Raw genomic sequence first — 6,377 nt, 5'->3', positions numbered from 1 at the left:
GGAAGAGTAGCTGGGCACCACTGTCCTTCTATGTGGTTTTTGGAATGCAATTTTCAGTTTTACAGGGGGAAAGCACATTTTTAACAGTGTTCTTTAAGAAATCTTCAGGGAAGCATTACTTGGTAAGGCTGGGAAGCACAATAGAAACCTGTCATACTACTTCAGATTTCCACTAATTGTTGTGCTACAGCAGTGGAACGGTTCAGTCTTCATGACTGGAAATAGTGTTATCTGATTAATAATCTCAATAGTTATGATCTTCAAAAATCCCTCAGGCTGAGTGAAAACCAAGGAGAAAATAATTCCTTCTGTAGTGTGGAATAAAAGGGACTTGAGCAGGGGAAATGAAAAAAACTTTATATAAGGCAGAATCATCATCAAGTGAAGAAAGAACATTTGTCACAAATGAAAAATGTAAAAGCGATGAAGTTTTCAGTGTGTTTCAGTCATTGTGTCTTACCACCACTGCAATCCCTATATCTTTTTGAATAAATAATGATTTTTTATTTGATTTGGCATTTGATTACCAAGCATTATATTTTATATCTCAGTCATCACAAAAAAATGTGTCTGAGTATCCGCTGTGTCTTCATGTTTCTAAGAAAAAGCTTGAGAGTTGTAGGGCGACACTACTGAACCTAGCTGAAAAATTCCAAGTATTTAGATGGGGTAGAAACCACATGGGGACGTCTTGTGCCTTTTGTGGAAACAGGAGAAAAGGTTATTCAGACTATGATGTGCTGAGACAAACTAGAGGAGTGCATGTTGCAGAAATAAACATTGAATAAGCATACAATGTGCAGGTTGTAAAGTTTCTTTGAAGGTAAAATAAATGGAGTTGCAAGGTCCATAGTACCAGTTCTAGCTGGAAGCACTTGTAGCTGACTGTGGATTTTAATTTTCAGATGGAGTAGCACAATAATTTCATCTTGGTCTTTCAAAAGTATTTTATATTGAAACAGTTGAGACTCTCTCAGTTGAGTAAGATTTTATCTCAACTTAAGAGCATCAATTGTTAACAGTTCCACAATCAGTTGTGGTTGTCTTCATTGAATTAATTTCCTATGGTTTATCCAGTTTATCTGTAACATCTTGAGTTATGGTCCTGTCCTAAAAATGCTTTCAATTCTATTTAATTTCAGTAGAACCTGTTGGCAGTTTTTGAGAAAAAAATGTTTGAGGGGGAAGGAAAGCTCTTCTTTATGACAAATATTTTGTGAAAATACTGTCAAGCACTTGTGCTTCACACTATATTGGATGAAGCTGGAATTTTATGCAGGGGATTCCCACTGTCTTTTTTTCTTATCAGTAAAAAGCATTAGACACTTGAAAGCTTAGAGCTTTTTAAAATAAGCTGCTGATTCAAAACTAGTTTCTGGTACCTGCTCTAGGTTCAGGTTCCCCATTGGCTCTAATACAGAGAGCGGCTTTTCATTTCACTCAGCTTGAAATAGCTGTGTTCAGTGCTGGTGAGTGTACTTTCAGACTTGTTTGAGATGTCCATAACTACTTTATGGTAGTTCTTGTAAAATACCCCCCCAGGCTGACCAAAATCTGCTTTCAAAGTCCTTTCCCAAACCTATTTTTTTGATCTTTATGAAATAATCAAACACAGCTATGTCTAGAACTGACGAGGGAAGAAACTTTAAGTAGTGTGCAAGTCTTATTTATACACATTATATACAATGTCTCTTATGATGGCTCTTCAGTGCTATGGCACTGTGATGTCAAACCACCTCAAAACACTTTTAGATGAAAAATACATAGATTCTGCCTCTTGGATGTTGAACTGAATGAATGTAATAATGCCTATTTTGCAGAGATGAAATTTGTGTCATCTTTTGAGTCATTAAATATGGTATGCCAGCTAATAGGATTTTGATGCTTTTTCAGGACAGAGCCAGGAACTTCCTTGGTGTCATTTAATAAGCAGAGACCCAAGCAGACTAAAAGATACAGTGCCATGAACTTTACAATTCATGTTACAGTTGTCAGTACTTCCTCTAAAAATACATAGAGAATTTCACAACTCTGAGCATCTGTGTTCTTACAGACTTCCAGCACCCCTCTGAGATTTCCAGTGCAAGTTAGAATCTTGAGTCTGAATGGTATAGCTGAAATGGCATTTGATATGTTCATTTTAAAGTGCAGTAATTTGGTGCACTTCTGCAAGTTTCTGCAGGTTTTCTTCTGCAAGTCTGCAAGTTTCCTTCCAAAATTTAATTCCTCTCCCACATAAACTCAGAATCTCTTTAGAGAATAAATTTTCTGTGAGCTTTTAAGAGAACTACTACACAAAAACTTTAAAATGTAGTCCTGCTTTTATTTTAATAAATCCCAAGAAATTAAGATATAATTCCTTGCTGCATCAGCTTTTTTCCATCTAATTTATGGCAATTGCAAATTTATATTATTATCTATATTATGTCACTTAAGCCTGGATTCATCCTAGTGGTGTAATTTTGTATTAAAAAAAAAAAAAAAAAGTACAATTGAGCTCAGAAGGGCTCATTTTTGAAGCTCAGCAATGACTGAGCATCCCTGGTTTCCCTTCTTTTTTAAAAAATGACTTTTTATTTTAATTTTGCCTTGTCATTTGTTCTCCCTGTACATTTGACTTTGGAAAGGTTCATTCCTAACATTGTGAGGTTCCGTGCTGCCTTAATTTTTGTCCCAGTAGCAAATTCTGAGTTGCTGAGAAAGTTACTGAGAAAGTTCTATGTGCTGCATTCATTAATTTTTCTGAGAAATGGTATGTTCATTCTCATTCTGGGAAGTGACATGTTGTGCAGTTGTATGGAAGTATCATGTGTTAACTGTGCCGTTCACAGTCTGGAAAGGCTCCAGGAGGGCACAGTTTAGCAGCTTTTATATCAAAGAAGAGAATATCTTTATTTCTTCTCCAGTCAGGATATTGATTCATTAGAAGTCTTTGTGCCAGAGCCTGGATGCATCTGTCACAAATGCCAGAGTTCTCTTCCTTCCTTCCTTTCTTCCTTCTTCCTTCCTTCTGCCAAAGGACATCAGAGAACCCTAAGTCTCACTGAGGAGCATGGAGAAAGAAATGCACGCATGAGTGCCAGTATCAGAAGTTCTGATGGATGCAGGTGGTTTGCATATATCTAGATGTATGTGACTCAGGATAGGGCATTTCAGTGAGACCAAGTTACACAAAAGGATGAAATGGCACTGGGGTTCCTGAGATGCACGGGCAGAAAATAGTGGTCAAATGTTCTGTTTTTTGGGTCTGAAGAGTCACTGATCTCATTTTGTGAACAATAGACACTGATAGAACAATTTTGGTGAACTAGTATACATTAAGAATTCCTATAGTGGGACCTGTGAAATGATTTGCCAGTGTGGTACGATCTAGCACATCTGTTAGGTGCAGAGAAGCTTTCTAACAATCTGGAATAATCTTTCTTCTACCAGTTACCAATACAGAATTTCTACCACCTGATACATACTTCTGAACTTGAACTGCTAGATTACATGTTTTAAATGTTAAAATTAAAACATAATGAGATAAATAAATTGTGGTCATATATATATATATAGCATATATCTGGAATATATTACCTGTCTTGTCTCATCTGGCATAAAACTGTCATTGACTTTCCTTTCTTGTACTATTTCTAGTACTATCCTGTATCCACTGCAGTTAACATGCCTTTCATCACCACTAGATTCCACCACAACATTCGTTCACTTCTGTGACAAAAAAACTAAACAGCAGAAGAGCACTAAGATTTGGAAATAAAATTAATTGAAATTGAATAAATTAAAAAGTTAGAAAGCTTCTTAACCACTTTCACCTGGGAGGCAGAAGTAAATATCTTAAGTTCTGTTCACCAGTGATGATGGAAATGTAGATGATAAATTCCTGTTCTAACTGTTCTCCACACCATCATAAATGATGGAGTTTTTCGGAGTTGTCTTAAACGTATATTATAAAACAAGACAGAAGAGGTCATGCAAGTAAACTAGCAGAAATGTAGATCGTTGTAAAAATCTCAGCAAAGAAACTTACAAGCATTTCAGAGTCAGAGGTGCCATGACAACAGAGTCTGAACAAATATATGAGCTAGAAATTCACAGATTTAAGGGGACTGGTAAATAGGTTGAAGGCCAGGGGGTTAGCATACCAGCTGTATAAAAATTACAGATGAGCAGCTTCATCTCCTGAATTCCTGATGGCTACATCAGACCTTACAGTATTCGTATCTACATGTACCTTGTTTCTGTGCATTGTTTTTCAGCATGCAAAATATTTTATGTTTTTACTCACATTGCCCAATAAGAAAAGGTGTTTAAAAAGAAAGAAAAAAAAAACCAAAACAACCACACAGGTTTATACTCAAAGAGTTTAATTCAATTCAATTTAATGCCAAAGATGGTACTATGAAGTACTCAGGGAGAATGCATTAAAGCTCAAACTTGCAATAAACAAAAATTGAAATGATTGGAGATTGCATTTTACTTTTGTTGAGAGCAACAAAGGAAAAAAGGCCAAAATTAAAAGGTTCTGTGGAAAACCAATGAGCATGTGTCCCTGTGAGTTAGTCTCTGCCTGCGTATGTCCTTTGAGATGACCTGCACCTGGGCACAAAACAGCAGCTGCATTTGTCTTGGGCATATATTCCCTTTGAAAATTCATTAACACAAAGTAATAAAACATTATATAATTAGATAATTTTTAGAAACTATTGATAATTTAGTGATTATTTACTTTTTATGCTTGCTGAATTTTGTTCACTGAAGATCTATTAGAAATGTGTAGTTCACACAAATTTACTTCTTTAGCTGTCACAACTATTTTCCACATCCTTTATATTACGTATCAATGATGGTGAGTAATTCACTTGTAAATATGTTCTCAGGAATGAGTTGTGCTGAAAATTGAGATATCACAGAAAAATATTCTGCAATTCTGGATGATGATCTCAGCAATTTCAGAATTGTTCATTCGTTGTCTTTCCTTGCGCAAGTGTGCTATCTCTGTTCTGGTGAGATAAGGAAAAAACTAAAGAAGATTGAGATTAAGAGCAAAAACTGAGAAACAAGCTTCTTCCCATGGGCTCTTTGCCTCAAAAGCACTTTTCCAGCTGGCTTACCCAAATTCACCTGCATCTGCAACTGCCAGGCTTTGCAACGCTCCATGTGTCATTATATTTATTTTCACATTATCTCACAAGAAAAGGGTGTACGTTGGCAAATTTCATGTCAATCACTGTAAACTTTGCAGTGGCTAGGCAGAAGGCTCTGCAAAACATGACCAGCAAGGAGGCTAGCGTTGCTGCCAAACTGTTCTGGCCGTATGGGGTCTTCTGGGAAAATGAATGCAAGAGCAGGTGTGCTGTTGCAAACACTTAAAAACTGATAAGGCTAGTTTTGTGGGTGACTGAGGAAAGCGAACAGCAGTTTTGTCTCTGTGTTTGGCTGTGTGTTGCAGAAAACAGGGTAATTAAATTATGGTACTGTTCAGGCAAGTTGGGTTTCTTTGATGCTCTAGAAGAGATTGGTAGCAGATTGCTATTAGAAGAGCTGCTCCTAATAACATTGAAAGCTGATAGTAAGGGGATGTGAGCTTTTTCTCCTGAAGTCTGTGGGAGAAAAAGCTTAGGAACGGCTGTGCTTCTGCAGGTGTCCATCTGGGCGATGATGACAACCACAAAGGGTTGTGAAGTGTTCAGAAACTACTGTAATAAGGATTATCTCAGTATACCTTCTAGTATGTTTCAAAATGAAACCGCATGTAATATGGGGATGATTTAGATACACACCAAAAACTTTCATCTTAATGCAGTGCATACTGAAATGTCTCTGTTTTGGCTGACTTAAAACTGCTGGCTGCTCTGAAGTATTTTCTAGTAATTGTGTTTTATTTACTTAAAGTCTTGTAAGACTTTTTCTGTCCTCTGAACATGGAGGTTTTCAGGCTTGTTCATATGTACCTCTGCTTTTTGTTATTGAATTTACAGAGAAAAAAGTTACTTTTCAAAATATGGTTACGAGGAGACACACAGTTGAAAATAATGAGAAATTAATTAAACAGGAAGCTCATTTTAAAGAGAAGAGAATGTGTACCTAAGTATGTGCTGTAAATAATTAATCCCCTATCTATTGCATAAATAATAATGTATATCAGACTGAGTCAGCCTGAGGGTTCTGTAAGTGTTATACTGTGTGTATATCCCATAGGGGCAGGAGAAAGCAGCAAAGGTTTTGCATTTCATTAAACCTTTAGACAATTTTGTAGATCTCAGGCCTGCTGGGATAAGAGATTGGCCTTGCGTGACTTTCTCAGCTGAGATGTAGTGTAAACACTATTCTTTGGCTACAGTTTTCAAAATGTTTTACATGATACTGGATATTCA

This window comes from Pterocles gutturalis, unplaced genomic scaffold, assembly GCF_000699245.1.
Source record: "Pterocles gutturalis isolate BGI_N339 unplaced genomic scaffold, ASM69924v1 scaffold12584, whole genome shotgun sequence".
NCBI lineage: Eukaryota > Metazoa > Chordata > Aves > Pterocliformes > Pteroclidae > Pterocles > Pterocles gutturalis.
This window is presented reverse-complemented; position numbering follows the sequence as displayed.